At 40.7% G+C, this 22,624-nt stretch overlaps 1 protein-coding gene across 5 annotated transcripts in view; it reads right to left on the reverse strand.

The window, feature by feature from the left end:
• Positions 1-22,624, reverse strand: part of LOC104589382 (BTB/POZ domain-containing protein At5g48800-like) — a 73,261-nt gene that overhangs the window by 5,877 nt on the left and 44,760 nt on the right. The window contains exon 1 of one of the 5 annotated variants that reach the window (XM_010247688.3): positions 3,133-3,290. The exons of the other annotated variants lie outside the window; for them this stretch is intronic. The gene's annotated coding sequence lies outside the window, so the exon portion shown is untranslated. Of the gene's footprint in view, positions 1-3,132; positions 3,291-22,624 lie in introns of those variants that run through there. 5 annotated transcript variants of the gene reach the window in all.

Genomic DNA, 22,624 nt, shown 5'->3' on the forward strand with positions numbered 1-22,624 from the left:
TGCCCTTGATTCATTTGAAGGAGAAGCAGACTTGTCAAAAGACTCAACTGGAACAGGAAGAGGAAGAGCAAACACCTGTGACAAATCCTCCCCCTGTGGACAATGTCCTTCTCGAGAGGAACCATAAAAGGGAGAAAACTCATTAAAGGTGACGTCCATTGAGACATACCGAGTGCCAACCTTTGGATCAAAACAACAGTAACCCTTCTGTGTGGGGGAATAACCAAGGAAGATACACTTGTGGGCTTTTGGTTCAAATTTATGCCTTTGGACACTTGGAACATGTACATAACAGGTGCAGCCAAAGACACGAAGAGGAATAGGAAAAAGGTCTTTGTCCGGATGAAGGAGATTGAAGGGAGACTTAAACCCTAAAACCCTAGATGGCATACAGTTTATAATGTAGGTAGCAGTGAGAACGGCATCACCCCAAAACCTTGTAGGAACATGTGAGGCAAATAAGATACTTCTTGCAACTTCAACAATATTCCTATTTTTCCTCTCAGCAACTCCATTCTGTTCTGAGGTCCTAGCACAGGAGCTTTGATGAATAACCCCCATGACAGAGAGATAGTAGGATAGGTTCTTCTCAAAGTATTCTTTTGCATTGTCAGATCTGAAGATTTTAATTCTGGTATCAAATTGGGTTAGAACAAATTCATGGAATTGTCTTACAAGTCTTGGAACTTCATCACGGGATTTCATCAGGAATATCCAAGTGAACCGAGAAAAGTCATCAATAAACAAGATAAAATATTTGTAGCCACCCATGGAGGGTAAGTGGTAAGGCCCCCACACATCAGAGTGCACAATATTAAAAGGAAAAGAAGATCTTTTATTACTCAAAGGATAATTGTTTCTACAATGTTTTGATAACTCACAAGACTCACAATGAAGACTGGACAAACTAATTCCCTTAAACAGTTCAGGGATTAGATGACTTAAGGCAGAAAAGGACAGATGACCCAAACGATGATGACACAAAATAATCCGACTAATAGACTCTGAAGAAACAAACCCAAAAGCAACATTCCCAGGATGACCAGTGCATTGTCCCGGAGTATCAAGCAGGTATATTCCATTCGCCTCATGGCCACTCCCAATCACCTTCCGCGACTCCAGATCCTGAAAAACACAATAGGAAGGAAAGAAGGTTACACAACAGTTGAGTGACTTGGTTAGACTACTTACAGACAACAAATTTGTATTTAGTCTAAGTACATGAAGTGCAGAAGGTAAGAACAAGGAATCTGTAGCCTTGATGGTTCCCTTGCCAGAAATAGGGGCAAGTGAACCATCGGCTAAAGTGATTTTATCACGTCCAGGAAGCAAGTCATATGAAACAAACAGGGTCGAAAGGTTGGTCATATGATCAGAAGCACCTGAGTCAATAATCCAAGGGATCTTAAGATTACTTGAAGTGGTTGCATGATTGGCAAAGGCCCTTGTACTTGAATGAGCAAATGTAGAAGGAGCTGAATTTCCTGAAGGGTTGGAAGAAGTCACATCCTCTAGATGATTGATCATCTTTCCAAACTTTTCATATTCTGCTTTCATGGCTGCCAACTGTGCACACGCAGACATTTCTTTAGTATAGTACTTATCACTATCTGGCCCAACAGCCACATTTGCACTCCCTGTCCCTTTACTATCATGTTTTTTCTGAAATCGAATTGGAACAAGGTCAGGATGTAATTTTCAGCACTTATCTTTGGTGCGCTTCGGCTTCTTGCAGTACTCACATATCACTTCTTTCTTTCCAGGGCCACTAGAAGTCCTAGCAACCCTTTTAGATTTAATCCCCATACTAGCAAAGTGATCACTAAAACCAGCCCCTTGAACCTGGACAGCCCTCCTGCTCTCTTCACTGCTCACCAATGCATAAGCTTGTGACAATGTGACACTCTCCTTGGATAGAATATTCTGCTTTGTGATATCATATCCTGGGTTTAGTCCGGTTAAGAACTCAAATACCCTGTTTCTTTCAACCAGTTTCCTGTAGGTCTCTGCATCATTAGTGGTGTCCCAGGTTACAGCTTCTATCAAGTCTATTTCTTGCCACAAAGACTTCAAAGTTGAGAAGTAAACGGATAATGGTTTCTCCCCCTGTCTCAGATTCTTCACATCACTTCTCAACTTGTAGGCTCTAGCCACATTTAGTTTTTGGGAATAGGTTTCAGCAACACTATCCCAGATTTCCTTTGCTGAATTCATCCATAGATAGTGCTGGCTGATCTGTGGCTGCATCGAGTTCACAAGCACCCAATAACAGTGTAGTTCTCTTGGATCCACTTCTCATGAGATAGATCTTCTGGGGGAGCCTTCTTGCTCCCGGAGATAAAACCCCACTTTCCTCTACTACATATATAAATCTTTACCGATTGTGACCATGCTAGATAATTAGTTCCATCTAGCTTGACTATGGTCACAGTCAATAAAGAGTCAACAGGGGCTCCCGGAACCTGTCCGAATTCAGCAACACTCTTGTTTTCAATCTCTAATGAGTCCATCCTTTTAACCACTTCAAATAAGATTTCAGCAAACTTTAACCAAACAACACAGGATGAGGATGAACAAGGGCTGTATTAAACCAGCCTCAAGTGGCAATACACAAAGCTGAGTCACACCTAAGCTGTGAGAGCCCAAAAACAGAGGCAACACCTTGTTGACTGCACGAGACACCAACAAACTTGGTTCGGCCTTCAAGAATAAATCAGAAAACTACCAAACACTGTCCACCCAGTCCAAGCTCCTTTTCTAAACAAAAAATTTAAGTACTTGCCAAACAGTACCCCAAAAGGGAAGAGAACAGTCCCTACTGTCGAAGAGACCTTTTTACAAACACAGAGTGGGAAGTAGAGAAGACCACACTGTCAAAGATGAAAACAGCCCCAAAGAACAGTCCGTACAGGGGCCCAAAAACAATCCAAAAAGGACAATAAACAGCAGTACTGATTTCAGAAGTATTTCGGCTACTTGACAGTCCAGAAAAGAAATGAAAAACAACCCAGAAATCTCTGGATTAAACCTGATCAGAGGATAGCTGAATAGCTGTACTGTTTCCAAAGGAACTTCGGAGTTTAACAGCCCAGAACAAGAAAAAAATAACCCAGAAATCTGAGCACAACTTACAGTATTTAAGCTTCAAATCAGGAACCGAGCTGTTTCCCCTTTTTTCTCTGATTCTTCTTGGCCACCGAACCACTTCTCCAAGAACTTTGAGTCTTGGGCAACTTCCAATGACCTCCAAGAATCAGGCAACACGAGCTGAAGCTTCCAGCCCTAGAATACTGAGGTTCAGGCCTGCTCTGATACCATGAAGAAAACAGACCTTGAGAGTTCGGCAATGAGGGTTTAGAGAATGAGAGTTTCGAACATTACTCTCTCTCTAACACCCTAACACCATTTTATTAAGATAAACTTTGAATAATTACAAGGAGGCCCTTAGTTGGGCAAGAATTTACACAGAACATAACATAGAAAGGATGGGCCCAGAGTAAGGCCCATTACAGACAAGAACATAAACAGTAAGAAAGAATAAAAGAATAAACAACCTATGGGCCATTCGGCCCATCTTCTCTACATCATTATTATTCATGCGGCATTACTAATTAGGGATAGTAAGTGTCCTTTCATGTAATATTGTTAGGCAGTGTATGCCCTAAGATCCAACAGATGATGTAAACTGATTTTATTTTGAATAAAATCTCAGTTTATTTCTTTATTACATGTGTGGTTGGGTATGAGTCTATGAATTAGCCCTCGATTTGCATTATAGAATTGTGATAATCATTAACTTGGTTTGTGACACTCATAATTGCTATTTAGATTAAATGTTCTCAGCTGGTGAATAAACTTTGGCAGTTTATTTTGACAAGGCTGACACACTTGTGTTACCTTTTGAGGACTGGTTTGCCTCAACCACTAGGGTCAGACTCAAAGTGTGAGTGTGGGTGTTTGTGAAACACTGAACTGGACCATTCCATAATATTCCTGGACTTTAGGATTAGTGGAACATCTGGATAGTTGCATTCAGTCCTCAAACTTGATAATGATAATTAGATCTCAGATCTTTCTGCTTTTGGTATACCAATCAGTGGGATCTTTATGGGGTTAATGTCTAGGTATGCTGGAGCAGTCAGAGAAGGGATTCTGGCAGGAGATCATTGCGATAGGATCTATCACTCTATTAGATAGAGAGAATACCTTTGAATATGCTTTCTCTAATGGATACCAAAAATGGTAGGACCATTTACCAAGGGCAATTTATCCTTTACCCTAAAGGAGAATTCATCCAATGGTGGGTCCCACCCTTGATATCAATCTCAAGTTTAGAGGATCTCTTAGTTTGGTCCTAATTTGGACTCCTGTGAGTCCCATGCCTCTTATTACTCCCTTTCTCACATAGGTACTCTTCATATGCAGGAAATAGCAAGTTATAGATTGTTTTTAAACTGAATTAGACAAGTCCTAGTTGGTTTGAGGCTCTCTAATTGTAAAGAGATATTCCTTACCAGTTTAGGAGAATTGCTTTTAGCAATTTTCCCTTTCTCTCTAGGAATTGAACTAGGGAAGCTTGAGAAGCTTTGAGAGTATTTAAGACTCCCATTGGGATCGCCCTAACACCCTAGACACTCTATTGAAATTTGGCCATAGAGAAAATATAATATTCTATTATTTCCAGCTTGATTATTCACAACTAATTGAACTATTGGGACTTGTATTCATGCTTCAAATATAATATTCTATTATTTCCAGCTTGATTATAGGTGGCTAGTTGCAGAACCAAAAGAGCATCCAATATGGGCGAGAATACCAGCCGTGCCACTTACAACTGCTTGCAATCAAGAGAAAGGTGGAAGTTTGAAGCGTGAACACCGTAGTGATTGTCTGCATTTGTGGTTGGACTTGCGCATCAGGTAACATTTATTTTATGTGATCTGATTAGGGTTGAATAATTATTTCTTGGTTGTGATTTAATTTATATCTGAATGATGATTTGGATGTATGTGGATTGTTTTCTACATGTCATGGATGGACACAAATCATCTCCATGATGTTTTCAGATCATTGGATGATCTCCCTTTGATAATTGAGTCCATTAGATTCATCTCTAAGAGCGATCCTCGCTTTGCAACTTTATTCGCTTAGACTAATTGGAAACCTGACTTTATGAAAGTCAAAGGGAGTCACTTTGGTTGACCTTAACATGACTTTAGGGCTGCAAATTTTGTTCCCTCTTAACTTATGTAAGTGCATGAGATAGGACAATAGATATGGAAGGTGGGCATGAACCCTAAAATGGGGCTGCCCACTTGTCTATAGACGCTCTTGGATAACTTCATAAGGATGATAGGGCATCCTAGACTAGTGGGAGGGGCTTATCCTAAAATGGAAGACTCTCACAGAGTTTTGGTGTGCTTATGTGATGGCTTTAAGTTTAACCTAAAATGGCAATGGACCTACGTCTAATAGAGGCCAATGAGGACTTTCATTAGATGGATGGATTGAGAATCCTCTCTAGAAAGTTATAGGGTTGGCTGAGCCAATCGATCCTATGCACCTATGGAGGTTCTTGCACTCTCAGGGATGGTAACTCATCCCTAGGGTTGGCCACGAGCTGAGCTTTTCACAAGCTATTCGATCTCAGCTCGTGAAAATCTTGGCTCGACTCAGTTTAAACTAAGCTTCGAGCCGAGCTCGAGCTCAATTTATAGGCTCATTTGCTAATCGAGCCAAGCTCGAGCCTAATAAAGCTCGGCTCGTGAGGTTTGCGAGCCTAATCAAGCTTCTAGAAAATAATATGCATATAAAAATATTATGCATATAGAATATAATATATATATATAAAATATTTTTATTTTTATATATAATAATAAATAATTATTGTAATTCTTAACTTTTTAAATATCAAATAAAAATAAATTTTTATATATAATTTTTTATTTTTATAAAACATTAACTCACAACTGAGCTCGAGCTTATGAGCTTTTGACTCGAGCAGAACTCGAGCTCAAGTCTCTGGCTCGAATCGAGCTCGAGCCTCATACTTTCTTGGCGAGCTAAGCTCGAACAGCTAGCTATTCGGCTCGGCTCGGCTCGAATCCACCTTTACTCATCCCCATCTTTGACAAAAGAGGGAATTTCAGGATTTGATTAAATGACAGTGGTGCCCAGATAAAAGCTCCATCTATTGTTTAACACATGCAATTGGTTGTAGACTAACTAACGTAATTTCTATTGTAGAAAATGTTCAACCCCCTACCAATTTGCTTGACAAATACAAGCTCAAAGGCCCAAATTAGTTGGCTAGAAAAGGAACCTTAACATTATCCTAACTACTAAAAAGTTGGATAAAGTAGTTAAGGACTGAGTCCCTAAGACCCCTGGAAGGTATGCTTTGATGAAGTTAGAAAGACATACAATTATTGGCAAGACAAGAACTCTCTTACCAAGTGCTACATCTTAGCATCCTTAAATCCATTGTTTAGAAGCAATGTGAAAACATGAAAAACATGTAAAGAAATTTTGTCAAGCCTAAAGGCTATGTTTGAGGAGCAGAACCATTTTGCCCATTTGTTGATGCCACTAAGGTGACTGAGAGCATGCCAGTTTGTGATCATGCTTTGAAAATGATTGGCTACATAAATGAACTGGAGTTTCTTAGTGCCAAACCAGATGATGAAATGAAGGTGGATGCCATTTTGACCTCCTTTCCTCCCTCCTTCAATCAGTTTATGTTGAACTACCACATGAACAAAATGAAAGTTACCTTGCTCGATCTCAACAATAGGTTGTAGAGAGCAAATGAACTAATAGAGAAAGAGAAGCATCTTCCCATGCTTGTTGAAGGTAGTAAGAAATTAGGCAAGAACAAGAAGCAAAGAAAGCAGGGACCTAAACCAAAGAAGCAAAAGAGAGACAAGTCATGAATGTCACTTCTACAAGCAGATAGGGCACTAGAAGAGGAACTACCTACAATACCTGGAGTCCAAAAAGAATAAGCCTTTTGAAGGTAATCTTGAAACATAGATCAAAGGCCAATTTGTTGCTCACATATACCTTTTCTTTGTGTATTGACTCAAGTGTTTCCTTTCATGTGTGCAATACATTGTAGGGGTTCAAGGAAAGCAGAAGGCTAGCTAAGGACAATGTGGCACTCTACGTGGGGATGTTTGCAATAGTTATAGCTTTTCCCATTGGAATAATAGAGTTAGTCTTTAAGGGACACTTATTTTGAGAGGTTGCCTTTTCATTCTACAAATTAGAAAAAATTTGATTTTTGTTTCAAAACCATTGAATGATGGTTATTTGGTTTTGTTTAGTAATAAGATTACTATTATCAATAACAAGTTCATTGCATCTAGAGACACGGAGAATGGTCTCTCTATTCTTCATCCTTGCATAGAGACAAATGTTACTAAAATAATTTCAACAATAACTTTCCTAAAGAGGACTTGTGAAATCATTAGTCCCACCTACCTATGACACTTCAAACTAGGCCACATCAACAAAGAAAGAACCACAAGACTAGTAAAGGATGGTCCTTTGGATTTTCTAACCATAGAAGATATGCTAGTTTGTAAGCCTTGCCTTCCAAGGCAAAATGACTAGAGACCATTTATTGAAAATAGCCCATGAACATAAGGGCACAAGGTGGATATGCCTATTTCATTACCTTTGCCGATGACTTTTCATGATATGGGTATGTGTGCCTAATGAGACACAATTATGAATCATTTGAAACATTAAAGAAATTAGGGTGAGGTTGAAAACAATTAGATAGATAGAATAAAGCCCTTTAATCAATCGAGGTGGTGAATATCTCTTAGGTTAGTTTAAGGACTATCTATGGGACCTTAGGGATAAAAGGATAGTTTCAAACACCACCAGCCACACCACAACTAAATGGTGAGAGAAGGAATCAGTCCTACTTGATATGGTGTGATCTCTTCTTAGTCACTCTAAATTACCTATATCTTTTTGGGGTTTTGCACTAGAAACTATAATTTATTTGTTGAACCAGGTTCTAACAAATTCAATTCCAAACACTCCATATGAGCTTTGGATTGGCAAGAAACCAAGTATAAAACACTTGAAAATCTAAGGTTGTCCAAAACATATTAAAAAGATAAGTGTTGAAAAATTGGGAATTAGGACTAGTAAATGCCTATTTGTAGGCATCCCCAAAGAGTCAATTGGGTACCAATTTTATGATCCAAAAGAGCAAAAGGTGTTTGTTAGTAGAAACACTCACTTTCCAGAAGAAGAATATGTGCTCAGTGATCATTCTTACCAAGTAGTTCTTGAAGAGGAAATGCCTGTAGCAACGGGAGAGTTCCAACAAAGTCTAGGTAATGCACTTCCAACGACCCAATTAAGAAGGTCTTCCCGAGTATCTAGACTTCTTGTTTGTTATGGCTACGATCAAGAAACACTCTTGATGGAAGCTGAGGATGGTGAGGATCCTCTGAGTCTCTAACTTATGGAGATTCTATATTAGAGATAGACTTTTAGAAGTGGGTAGATGCTATGAAAGCCAAGATGGACTTGATGAAAACCAATGGAATTTGGATTCTAGTTGATCCACCCCTAGTGTCAAAGCAATTGGTTGCAAATGGATCTTCAAGAGGAAGAAGGGCTCCAATGGTAAAGTTTAGACCTACAAAGTTCATCTCATGGAAAAAGGTTATACTTAGAAAGAAGGTATTAACTATGAGAAAAACTTTTCACCCATATCCATGCTCAAATCTATTATGATCTCATTAGCCATTACTAGACATCATGACTATGAAATCTGGCAAATAGATGTCAAGACAACATTTCTAAATAAAGACCTTACTAAAGATATCCATATGCAACAACTAGAAGGCTTTGTTGCTAAAGGTTAGGAACGCATGGTGTGCAAACTCAACTAATTGATCTATAGATTGAAGTAGTGGGACAAAAGGTAGGAGAAAATGTGTGCAAGCTCAACAACCTGAATGGACCCTATGTATAGGAAAGTAGTGGGGGGAAAAGGTGATATTCCTTCTTTTATATGTGGATGACATTTTACTCATCAGAAATTATGTAGAAATGTTAATAGTAGTGAAAGTATGGTTATCACAGAAGTTCTCTATGAAAGACCTAGGAGAAACCTCCTACATTCTAGGACATTGACTTTATAGAGCTAAAGTGAAGTGAATCATCAAGAAATCTCAATTTACTTACATCAATAAGATTGTCAAGAAATTCAATATGCAAGACTCTAAAAAGGGTATGGTACCTTTCAAGCATGGAGTCACCCTCTCCAAATTCATGTCACCTAAGACTCCTTAGGAGATTGAGAACATGAAGCACATACCATATGCTTTAGCAATAGGAAGCCTCATGTATGCCATGTTGTGTAGCCAACTTGACATAGCTCAGGCTATGAGTATAGTAGATATTGGTCCAATCGAAGAATGGAACACTGGACTTCTGTGAAAAACATAATAGTTCACTATAGGTTCTAGGATATACTAATGATGACTTCCAATTTGGTCCGGATGATAGAAAGTCATCCTCCAAGTTCATTTTCACACTAGGATCAGGTGCCATGAGCTGAAAGAGCAATAAATAGGGTTCTACAGAAGATCCCATTGTTTGTGGCAACATTAGGGCCATTACTTAAGCCCAAAGCCCATTTGTAGTCAAAGCACATAAAGAAGTATCATATCATATAAGAGATCATTAAGAGAGGGGACATAGAGATCTAGAGGGTAGCATTAGTGGATAATGTTGTAGACCCATTGACTAAGCCACTAACATAGAAAGTGTTTGAGAGACATGTGGACATCATGGGTTTGGGGCTTGTAACTGATTGGATCGAAGTGCGTAGGGGAGCTGCTAGATAGTGTATGCCCTTAGGATCTAATGGATAATGTAAATTGGCTTTATTTTGAATAAAATCTCAGTTTATTTCTTAATTACATGTGTGATTGGGTATGTAATTGTGAATTAGATTAGCCCTTGGTTTGCATTATAGAATTGCGATAATCATTAACTTGGTTTGAGACACTCATAATTGGTATGTAGACTAAACTTTCTTAGCTAGTGAATAAACTTGGGTGGTTTATTCTAAAAAGGCTGATACACTTGTACTACTTTATGAGGAGTGGTTCATCTCAACCACTAGGGTCTGACATAAAGTGTGAGTATGGTTGTTTGTGAAACAATGAACTAGACCATTCTAGAATATTCCTAGACTTTAGGACTGGTGAAATATCTAGATAGTTGCATGTAATCCTTAGACTTGATAATGATACTTAGATAGATCTCAGATCTTTCTGCTTTTGATATGCCAACTAGTGGAATCCTTCTAGGGTTGATACTTGGGTATATTGGAGCAGTCATAGATGGGATTGTGGCAAGAGATCATTATGATAAAATTTGTCACTTTGTCAAGTAGACAGAATACCCTTGATTATGTTTTCTATGATGGATACTTAAATATGTTGGCAATGCATAATAAATGAGTTTTAAATTGGCTTTGAATGTTTATATTCATAAATGGTTTATTTTCTAAAATGTTCGCAGAATATTTTTCTTGGGATTCCACCATGGTAGAAAACATAACACTGCATTTTATAGAGTTGGGAATAAGTCCTTCCTAAAATTGCAGGGTTTTGTATTAATGAGAGAGGGATTATCATGTAAGTGTTTGTAAGCTCCAAAACCAGATGAACACATTTCAGACTGGACCATAGTTTGGGCTTGGAGTGGCTAAGCCTAAACCAGTTAATCTTAGAATTAGTGGGCTTAATAGTTGGCCCATTTACCAAGGGAGGTTTCTCCTTTACCCTAAAGGAGAATTTGGCCAAATGGTGGGTCCCACCTTTGAGATTGGCCTCAAGGTTATAGGATTTCCTAGTTAAGTGCTAATCTAGACTTCTATGGGTCTTGATGCAGGCGCATTTGGCAAGCCTGTAAGGGGCGGACGCGTGTTGAATAGAGGGTGTTAGATAGTGTATGCCCTTAGCTCCAATCAGAATGATGTACATTATGACATTTAATGTAAATGAATAAAGTACATGCTTGATTCGTGTTATTATGGTGTGTTTCTGTGTAATACCCTTAAACTGGACACTGAATGATCAACCTGAACACTGTTTCAGTCCATAAATTGCCTTTTTGAGCCTATACACCTTACCAGCCTCCCCTTGAACAACAAACCCTGGTGGTTGCTCCATATACACTTCCTCAGCGAGATCACCATGTAGGAAGGCATTTTTGATGTCGTTGTACAAGAGGCCAATCATACATAGCAGCTAATCAAATCAACACCCGAACTGAACCAATCTTAGCCACAGGAGAAAATATCTCCATATAGTCCACACCATACAACTGAGAATAACCCTTGGCCACTAACCTCGCCTCCAATCGCTCCACACTGCCATCAGGAAGATACTTCACTGTATAGACCCATTTACAGCCAACAGTGTGCTTACCGGGAGGAAGAGCGGTGAGTTCCCACGTGTGATTATGTTGTAGAGCAGAGAGTTCTTCTTCCATGGCTTGCCGCCACCCTGGGGAGGTAAGAGCTTCCTAGACAGTCTTGGGGATGGGAACAAATGAGAGTAATGATATAAAATTGCAATGAGCAGCAGAAAGGTGAGCAGTAGAAACATAGTGTGAAATGGGGTGAGAAGTATAAGTACGTTTACCTTTCCGCAGAGCAATAGGAAGATCAAGATCTGAGGGAGAAGGAGCAGTAGCAGGATCTGTCGACAGGGGCTGAAGTGGAGGAGGGTCCGATGCACTTCTGCGGGTATACACTTGAGTGATTGGTGGCCTCTCAGTAGTAACAGGCATAGGATGTGCATCTGCAGTAGAAATATGAGCTACGGGAAGGGTGTCCACAACAGGTACAGGAAGAAGAATCACAGAGGGAGAGGAAGAGACCCCAACATCTGAGAAAAACGGAACTGATTCAAAGAATGTGACATCAGAGCACACAAACGATTTATGGGATTTAGGGTTATAACACTTATACCCTTTCTGAGTCCTCAAGTAGCCAAGAAAGATACACTTAGTAGCTCGAGCATCTAGCTTGTCTACCCCAGGCCCCAAGTGTTGAACAAAACAAACACAACCAAAGACTCTTGGGGTGAGAGGAAATGGAGACAAAGTGGGAAACAACACGGAGAAAGGAGATTGACTTCCAAGGATTGATCTGGGCATCTGATTGATCAGAAAACAGGATGTGAGAACAACATCACTCCAAAAATGCTTTGGGACATTCATATTGATCATCAAGGATCGAGCATTTTCAAGAAGATGTCAATTTTTCCATTCAGCTACACCGTTCTGTTGTGGGGTGTAGGCACAAGAAGTTTGATGAATGATCCCATGATGTTCTAGGTATTGCTGAAATGGTGAGGAGTTGTATTCTTTGGCATTATCGGAGCGAAGAATTTTAATATGAACACCAAATTGAGTGTGTATTTCAGCATAAAATTTTTGAAAAATAGGGAACAATTCACTACGGTCTTTCATAAGATAAATCCATGTCATCCTTGAAAAGTCATCAACAAAGATTACAAAATACTGTTAGACAGTTTATGTATGCCCTTAGCTTCAATCTGATTTGATGTACTTGTTATTTAGTGGAAATAAATAAAGTGCATGTTTTGATTCATGTTGTTTGGTTTAATTCTGTGTAAAACCCTAAAACTAGACATTTATAGAGATTCATGTTAGTTTTAAATGTTCACAGCCGTTGGATAAGTCTGGGGAGATTTATCCTGCCAAGGCTAATGCTGGTGTGCCACCAAGTGTTGGGATGGCCTGTCTCAGCCATCAGGGTAAGACCTGAGGCACATGCAGTATGGGATTACTTGAATCCTTGAACCGGACCAGATTTCCAGTCTTGCCCTGGACCTTGGAGATAGATGGGCAAAACTGGAAAGTTACACCTGACCCCTAGACTCGATTATGACACTTCACTAGGTGCTGGATCAGGCCGCCTTTGATAGGCCAATCAGTGAGATCCTTAGCGGGGATCAAAACCTGGGTATGTTGGGGCAGTTTGAGAATTCATCTGAGTGGGTGGTCATAGTGACAGAATCAGCCACTTTGTCGGACAAAGGGTAATGATCGGGAATGCACTCTCTCTGATGGAAACCAAACTGCCGGCAGTTGATTTCAATCGTTGGAATTTTGTTTTGCAAAATTAATATACTTATATTATATGTACGGTTTCAAAAATGTTTGCAAATGGTTTTAATTCCCGGGATCCATGTGAGAGGGAGGTGCGGCGCTGTTCCTTGCAGCCGAGGGAGAGGTCCTCTCTTGTCGGGCAGTGCTTGATCATTAAGGGCTGAGAGGTTAAGTGTAAGACCATTTAAGATAATACCTGATGGGCTAATCTTGCACCTGCCCACAGTCCCTGGGTTTTTATAAGATGGCTTGGCCCAGGGACCACTTAATGTAAGTGTTGGGCCCATAGGGTCCATACGATGGACTCAAGGGGTTCATTGAGCTTTTCAGTGAATTCGGCTGGGCCTTGTTTTAAAGGCTGGGCCGAACCCATGTGGCTGGTGTGTAGATCAATGCTTGGGTCCCACGCCATACAAAGAAGCCCAACTGGGCAACAGATTGGAAACTAATTAAACACTGAATACTTAATGGGCCAAAAGCCCATTTCGAACTGGGCTGATATGATCACCCAAAAGATGGGGCGAATCTGAGATTAATGTTAGTGAAAAGGATGGGGCTTTTAACCTTATCCACTCTGGGAGACCAAACTCAAATCAGATTTGAATCTGGTAACCTCCTGATAAGATCAGGAGTAAACTAACTTTATCTGCAGATAGGATTAAGATGATCCTCTATCTAGATACTGATTTGGATTGGGATAACTCCTGATTAGGAGGTTTCTTAATCAAGCAGAAAAGAGGAGAAACCCTAAGAAAATACATCAGATTTCGAACCATCCTTTGGACACACAAGGGATACCTTCTGCGAATTTTGAGATCAGATCTCATACTCTCCAGAAAAGGAGAAAAAGCAGTTCAGCTTTTTCGGTTTTGGTTCTCTCCTCTTGCCGCCGCCATCTGCCATTGCAAGATTGGATCTTTGCAAGAAAAGAAAGTCAAGAAATCTGTTCTTGACATCAGTCTTGCAAGAAAGACTAAAAAGGTTATAGTGTTTAGTTCTTCCAGAGGATTCTTGTGAAGGATCCTGTGTGTAGGACGCACCCTGCTAGTTTTGTTCCATCCACAGCTGTGTCATCTTCAGCAGGAACGGATCTTGGAGCGTTCTTTGGGCGTGAACACCAACTTTGGGAGATAGTGCTTCTCCGGATCAGGTATATTCCTCCCATTTACCTTTTGGTACAGATCTGGTTTGATTATGGTTCAAGTAGGATCCTTGAATAATATATTCTAAATTTAGGGAATATGATTCCCAGTTGGGAGAAGGTAGGAAATTTTTGAAATTCGCCCACCCATTCCGCAACCTTTATGGCGTCCATTGGATGGATCCTACCATTCTTTCAGTGGTATCAGAGCCACAGGTTCGAATCTTGAACCAAAAGAAAATCAGATCTGACCCTGTGCAGATGGATAGAAGGTGTTCTTTCAAGATTTGCGCAGATTGTTTTCTTTTTCAAGAAACTGTTTCTTGTTAAGGGCGATTGATCTGAAATTAATTTTTTTTTAAATCGAAAATTTTATTTAGAATTGTTCTTTATTTATTTTGATTTAATGGACTGTTCAAACCTGGAGATCGCAGTGCAGTTTTAGCACAGATGGTCTGCGCACCCTTTTTCTTTTATTTATTTTATACAATTTGGTCTGTAAATAATTTTTTTTATTTTTAGACTGAATGTATAGGATTTGATCAAGAATGTAATTAATAGAAATAGGATTTCTGTTTTTTATTTTTCTTGATTAAAAAAGGAGGAAGAAGAAGGCGGCGCTGGAGATTTGCAGTTGGAGAAATCGCTTTCTGCGATTTGCAGTTTGTGAAACTGCAACCCTTGTGATTAACCTCTGTTTTGCAGGTGGTGCGAACAGTCCATGGATTGATTTGTGATTGTTTGAAATCAAAATTATTAATTTCAGATCTGTTGTGAATTAATTCTTGAATTGAAAATCAGTTCTGGATCCTCTCGGACCAGATTGGACCAAAACTGTTTGGACCGAATCTGGGGTTCGAAAGGGACTGTTTTTCAGTCCATATTTCTCACATTTATTGTTCCAAATCTGATGTTCAATTACAGGGATTAATTTGGCCCACCTGTAAAGCCCAGTTTTAAAGGGTTAAAACTGCAAAAGCCCATTATTGTGAGATGAGCTGTATGGGCCGAACTGCTATCTGCGATTCAGCCCATACACCTAGTAGACATTAATTGTTAATGACTTGGATTTTAAATGGGCTATTCGATGGGCTTTACAGCAGTTAATTGATTAGATCAATTCCTCCTTTACATGTGATGTTTGGATGTTTGATGTGCTGCGACCATGGGCCATAAGTACTTGGCCCATGATGACTCGTTAGTGGCTCTTGCGCACACCATGGCTGAATGCACATCATTGCCATGGTGTCCCTAGAGGTCATTGGATGATCCCCTCTTTGCTTGGTGGGCCCCACAACCCTGAAAAGGGATGCGTACGGAACCCCTAGCCGATTAAGGCCCACCAGAAATCTGACTTTATGAAAGTCAGTGGGAGCCACTTTGGTTTGACCTAAATTAGAACTAGGGCGTAATTTTGTTCCCTCCAGCAAATATGAATGCATGTGATAGGGAGATCCATATGATGGACTCTCTAAAGGCCTTCCGTCATTAGCACAATGATGGGTCCTTCAATAATGAGGAAACGCACCATAAAATTGGGCTATCCATTTGCTGTTGGATCTATTAGAGTGTTTCATGAGATGATAGGGGCGTCATAGACCGATGTGGGAGGGGCTTCACCAGAAAATGGGAACTCTCTCATGGTACCTTGGCGTAACCTGAACATGATGGGTAAGCACTAACTGGACAGAAAGGTTTACCTGAAAACGGCTCTGAACCTTGTCTGACAGAGGCCAAAGGGAAACTCATTTGATGAGTGGATATGATCCGTCACAGAAAGGTGGTGGGGTTATGCAGCTGAAACAGTTGGCTTCACGCACCCCATGTGATTTCCCACATTTCCAGAGACATTTCGTCGTCTCCGTCACTGAGAAAGGAGGGAAATCTCAGAGATGAACAAATAAGAATGGAACATAGATTAAAAGCCATATCTATGTAGGTAACATGAATCAAACTAAGGTTGTGGACTAATGTTTTTGCTGTTTTATCAGAAAATGGCAAACGGTCAATCTGCAAAGCTTCTAGACGATAACAAGCTTAAGGGCCCAAACTATGCCGACTGGTACAGAAATCTTATGCTGGTCCTAACTTCCGAAAAGTTAGACAAGGTGGTGAAAAATCCTGCCCCGGAACGTCCGGGTGATAGGGCTTCTGAGGCCCGTAGGAGGGACTACCAAGATTGGGAGGATAAGAACTCCCTAGCCCGCTGCTTTGTCATTGCCTCATTAGACAACTCAATACAGAGGCAGTTCGATCAGATCGAACTAGCCAAGGACATATTGGACAGTCTAAGGACAATGTATGAAGAGCATAACCGTTCTACTCGACAAAGGTCCTGAAATTGTTCATGACCGCGCAGATGACCAAAGGGCAGAAAGTTCATGACCATTGTCTTCGGATGATGGGATACATTAATGAACTTGAAGCTCTTGGATCCGGGCTAGATCTTGGCACGCAAGTGGATGCCATCCTAAATTCTTTGCCCTCTTCCTTCAATGCGTTCACTATGAACTACAATATGAATAAGCTGAATGTCAGCGTCCAGGAACTCAGCAATATGTTGCAGAGAGCCGAGGATTTACTCAAGAAGGATGAGTCTGTGGTTATGCTTGCTGAAGCTAACAAATCGGGCAAGAAAAAGAGAAAGGCAATGAAGCCTCAGAAGAAGGCTACCAAACCTAAGAAGCAGAAGAAGAACAAGGCATCTGATGTCTGTCACTTCTGCAAGCAGACCGGCCACTGGAAGAGGAATTGTCCTGCCTACCTGGAATCTAAGAAAGGTAACATCGAAACTTGTGTCATAGAAACTAATATGTTAGTTACTTCTGTGTCCTGGTGGGTTGACTCCGGGGCTTCAACTCATGCGTGTAACTCACTGCAGGGGTTCAAAGTTAGCAGAAGGTTGAGTGAAGGTGAAGTGACATTGTTCTTGGGAACGACTACAAGTGTTGCAGCTGCGGCCCTCCACCACCATCAAGGTAATACAATCCACCTGCTTCATGCCCTCCACCAATCTTCCTCCCCGTCTTGAGATCCTGAAACACACAAGAAGAATGATAGAAGGTTACAGAACAATTAAGAGACTTGGTTAATCTGCTAACAGACATAAGGTTAAAAGGGAACTTAGGGACATATAAAACAAATGATAAAGACAAGGATGAGAGATCAACATCACCAACACCACAGATAGGAGATGTAGAACCATTAGCAAGTGTAACTGTTTGAGATGTGGAGGAGCGAGAAAGGGAAGAGAATACATCAAGAGTCCCAGACATACGGTCCGAGGCTCCAGAGTCAATGATCCAGTGTGAGGCTCTGGAAGCTAAGCAAGTCATACCTGAATGGGCAAGTGTAGCGGTGTTCTACTGAGATGTTTGAAGGAACTGCTCATATACTACACGCGGTACACTCACCATTTCCTTCTTAGAAGCACAAGCAGATGTGGAGGGGATTGGGTCAGTTTGCTGACTTTTAGTAATTGTGCCACTACCTTTAGTCATAGCATGGTTAGCCCAAGTGTTGGGTGGACCACGCAAATCATAGCAGAAATTAACTGTGTGCCCCTCTTAACCACAATGTGTACACTTTCTCTGGGCATTACCCCTTCCTTTTCCACGGCCTCCCCCTGAGTCCCGGCCTCCAGTCCGACTACTAGCCCGGTTAAACATGTGACCACCATGGTTGCTTGGGAGTCCACTACTGCCACCACCACTTCTATTTCCATGACCACCCCCTTTAGTCACTACCAAACCAGATCTGTCAGAGAGAGAAGAATGTTCTACCGACTCAATGGATGTCCTCGTAAGACGGGCAAAAACTTCTTCAAGTGAGGGGAGAGCAAACCCTCCCAATATTTGTGCTCTGACAGGCTCATACTCAGCCTTCAAACCCACAAGAAACCTTGTCACATCAAGCTGCTGACGTTGTTGTTGTTGGATCTGAACATTTGATGTTAGAGGGTGATACACATTGAGCTCATTACGGATGTTCCTCAAACTTGCATAGTACTCTTCTAAGCTTTGACTCCCTTGCTTCAAATTGAAGTACTCTTGGTACAACTAATACACCCTAGTTGTATTGTCTTGTCCAGAGTACAGCTTCTTAGCATGATCCCAGATTTCCTTAGCTGTATCTAGGAATATGAAGTTCACACTAATCTTTGGTTCCATGCTGTTCCAGAGCCATGTCATTATCTGTTCATCTTCTTGTTCCCAGTCACTGAACCCAGGGGAATCAGAGGGAGGTTTCTCCTCTCTCACATGTTTTACCTTCCTCTTGGCCTTCAAGAACACCTCCACAGATTTTGCCCATGGTACATAATTCTCACCATTCAACTTGATGGATGTCATTTGAACACTTAGATAGTCTGGAGAAAGCATGACACCTGTTTTGTTGTCATTCCCATTTTCAAATGAAGCCATCTTAATTATTTCACCTTCAAATATATAACACAACCTCACACTCTTTCACAAGACTTATCTCACTTATAACACCACCAACTCCAACTTCTTCAAATGCACATTACACACCACACACTAAGGCTGAAATCACTCAGTCATCACATCAAACACCTGGGCTGCACACTGCAAAACCATTCACAATCAACACACTAAGGCTGAAATCACTCAGTCATTACATTGGACACTTGTTCTTCATACTGCAGAACTGATTACACACAAGGTCTAGGAGTTCAATTTTAAATATTTAGAATCATAGATACACCAATTACCACGACACAGCCACCACCACACCACTGCTGTCGTGAACTTCAGCAGTCAACAACTCTTCTTTCAGCACACATATGAGGAAAAATGCAGAGGAACACTACTGATATGCATATCAGTCACACCGAGCTCCACAACAACCAACTTTTGAAGCAGAAAAAAACAGCATTCACAATCCCTTGGACAAACAACAGCAGTGTTCATACCTGTCCACCTTCAGCCCTCTTCGTACACTGAATAGAGGGTTTAGTATACCACTTCAATGACCACCACAACAACGACCGGAGGCATTCTCACCTCCAGGCCCACAAAACGACAGCTCCTTTTCAGCCCCTTATCGAACCTCCACTCAGGTCAGTCGAAAAATGAAGATGACTGTGAAAGTTGGCGGCGAACCCAGAAAGAGAACAGCAGCAAGAAAGAAAGGAGAATACGACCTTACAGCTCTGATACCATGTAAGTAAACCCTAGTAGATTCTAGGTCGAAGTAGAGAAGAAGAAAGAAAGAAAAGAGAAAGAAGAAGAGAAAGGGAATTCAGCCAGACTAGAAGAGAGTCTAAATCACTTCTCCCCTAGCCGACCCACTTGTATTTATTCAAAATCATAGAGTTACAAGAAAGACCATTTTGTCCCTCACAAGAGATGAGATGCATAACTAAACTCAGATACAATAGACCTTTCACTCTTAAGCAGATAAACCAAAATGACCAAAATACCCCTGACTCGAGCATTCTAACAGAGGGTAATACCTGATGGGATAATCTTGCATCTGCCCACAGTCCTTGGGTTTTTATAAGGTGGCTTGACCCAAGGACCATTTAGTGTAAATGCTGGGCCCATTAAGAGCCCATGGTGATGGACTCAGGGGTTCACTGTCTCCTATAGCGAATTCGGTCAGGCCTTGCAACAGAGGCTGGGTTGAACCCATGTGGCTGATGTGTAGATCAATGTTTGGGTCCCACGCAATACAAGGATATCCAATTGGGCAGCAGTTTGGAGGGTAAGTGAATAGACTTGATGGGCCTAAAGCCCAATTCGAACTAGCTTAATGAGATTAATTAAAGAGGGGCGGTTATGGGATTTAGATCAGCAGATAGGATAAGGGATTGTCCCTATCCACTCAAAGAGTCCAGATCCAAATAGAGATTTGGATCAGGAAACTCCTAATTAGATTAGGAGGGCTGATCTTTATCTGCAGATAAGATAAGGGATTATCCTTATCTCTTAAAGAGAGTCCTGATCCAAATGGGATTAGGAGAACCTCTCTTTAAGGCTATAAATAGAGGAGCAGGGCGAACCTCTAGTTGATCCATCAGTCTACTGATTTAAGAGAGAGGATAGAATACAGTTTGACTGCTTCTGTCTTCTGCTCTTGCTCTCTCCTGTTCCTGCCGCCATACCAGTTCGATCTCCACCTATGGGAGCAATCAAGAAGCGTTCTTGATATTACCTTTCTGTAGAAAAGGTAATCTGAAGTCGTGCTCACTAGCCCTCCATCAGATTCTTGTTAAAGAATCAGGTTCTTGCTGAAGAACCATCCTGTTGATTCTACTTCATCCTGCACCGTGTCATTTTCGGTGGAAACAGTCTTTGGATCTATCCTTGGGCGTGAACACCTTCATTAGAGGTTATTGTTACTTCGTATCAGGTATAACCCTCCACTCCCTTTTGGTTTCAGATCTGGTCTGGTTTAGGCTCAAGATTGATCCTTGAAAATGCAGTTTTATAAAATAGGGAATGTGATTCCCACGTGAGAGAGAGAAATTTTTGAAATTTCGCCCAACCTTCCTGTAGGGTTCGGCTATCCATATGATGGATCTCTCATCCCTTCAGTGGTATCAGAGCCAGGTTCAAATCTTGAACCAAAATTAACCAGATCTGGAACTGCGCAAATGGGCAGAAGGCGTTCTACCCGATTTGCGTAGATTAATGATTTTCTGGGAAATCGGTTCCCAAATTTTGGGCGATTGATCTGAAATTAAATATTTAAAAATCTGAATTATATTTAGAATTGTTCTGCATATTTTTCTTGATTTTTGGGCTGTTCGTACGGTGGAGATCGAAATCTTTAATGGCGCAAGCAATCTGCGTTTTTGTTGTTCTTTTACATTCTTGGTCTATAAATAATTTTTTTTTTATTTTAGACAGAATGTATAGGAATTCAATTTGATGTAATATTAATAGAAATTAGGTTTTCTATTTTATTCCATTCGAAATTAAAGCAGAAAACGCAAGGAGATTTTCGCAGATTAGGGTTCGTCCATTTGCGATTTGCAGTTTTGGAACTGCATGCTGCGATCTAACTTTTGTTTTGCAAGGTAGCAGTCCTACGAATAGCCCTCCTACTGATTCTTGAATGTCTTGCATCAATAATTTAATTTCAGATCATGTTCTTGAATTAAAAATCAAACCCTAGACCCATTCGAACCAGATTGGACCAAATTGGTTGGACCGAATCTATAGTTCGATGGAGGCTGTTCTCAGCCCTATTTTTTCACTCATGGGTCCAGGAGTTGATGGGTAATTGCAAGATGCAATTCAGCCCACACCTGTAAAACCCAGTTTTAATGTGTTAAAACTACTTTAGCCCATTTTCAGCATAAAAGCTATATGGGCCGAACTGCTCTTTGCAATTCAGCCCATATACCTAGATAATATTAATCAGTAATATTATGGATAATTATAGGTTTTACAGTTGTTGAGCAAGAGCAAGAGCAAGAGAAGAGAAGAGAAGAGAGGAGAGAAGAGGAGGGAGAGAGGAGAGGAGAGTCGAGAGGACTGAAAGCCCCTACAAAACACTGTAGGCAAGTGCATAAGTTATTATTTATACTAGTCTAGTCATACAACATAAAGAAGGAGAAAATTACAACAGTACCCTTGCGGTACTAAACCTGGGTACAACAACATCTGTCAATAGGATTCATGTAGCTGTCTATCTGACCCCATATTGTTGGGACAAGGCTTTGATGATGATGATGATATCAATGGTTCTTTCCATTTTTACAAATGCTTAATTAATAATTGATTAGGGAGCAAGGTGCTCCATAGAACCAGAAAATACATAGGATATGCATTACCAGGCTATTGGACTCCTCAAATACAATGCAGTGCTAATAAGAAAACAGTTCAAAACCATCCAGATCACTCAATTCCCCAGTATGGATTTGCATCGGCAACTATGGTACCTTGATATCTATACATGATTATGTCAACACCTGATCAGGGCAACTATGGTACCCTGATACCTAAATGGGCACAGGATTTGGGTAAGAAGTCAACACCTGATCAGGGCAAGAAACCAAGTCAGTAGAATCAAAAAAAGTATAACTCAGATAATATGGCATCTCCAGAGACTAGTCCATTGGTAACTCAGGAGAGGCATCCCAGTTCTGACCCTAAGGAAGAAATTATCAACTCCTTTCGTGACCATTTGGAATTGTATGGTAGGACTCTCCGCCAGATGGATTCTAGTCCTACTCCCTTTACCTCTTTCGCGTCTATATCAGGTAACGCTGCCACTGCCTTCCATGTGTCATCTCATACCACTGATTCTCCTTGGGTTATTGACTCCGGAGCC

The sequence above is a fragment of the Nelumbo nucifera genome, chromosome 1 (genome assembly GCF_055504915.1).
Source record: "Nelumbo nucifera cultivar China Antique chromosome 1, China Antique-T2T, whole genome shotgun sequence".
Classification (NCBI taxonomy): Eukaryota; Viridiplantae; Streptophyta; class Magnoliopsida; order Proteales; family Nelumbonaceae; genus Nelumbo; species Nelumbo nucifera.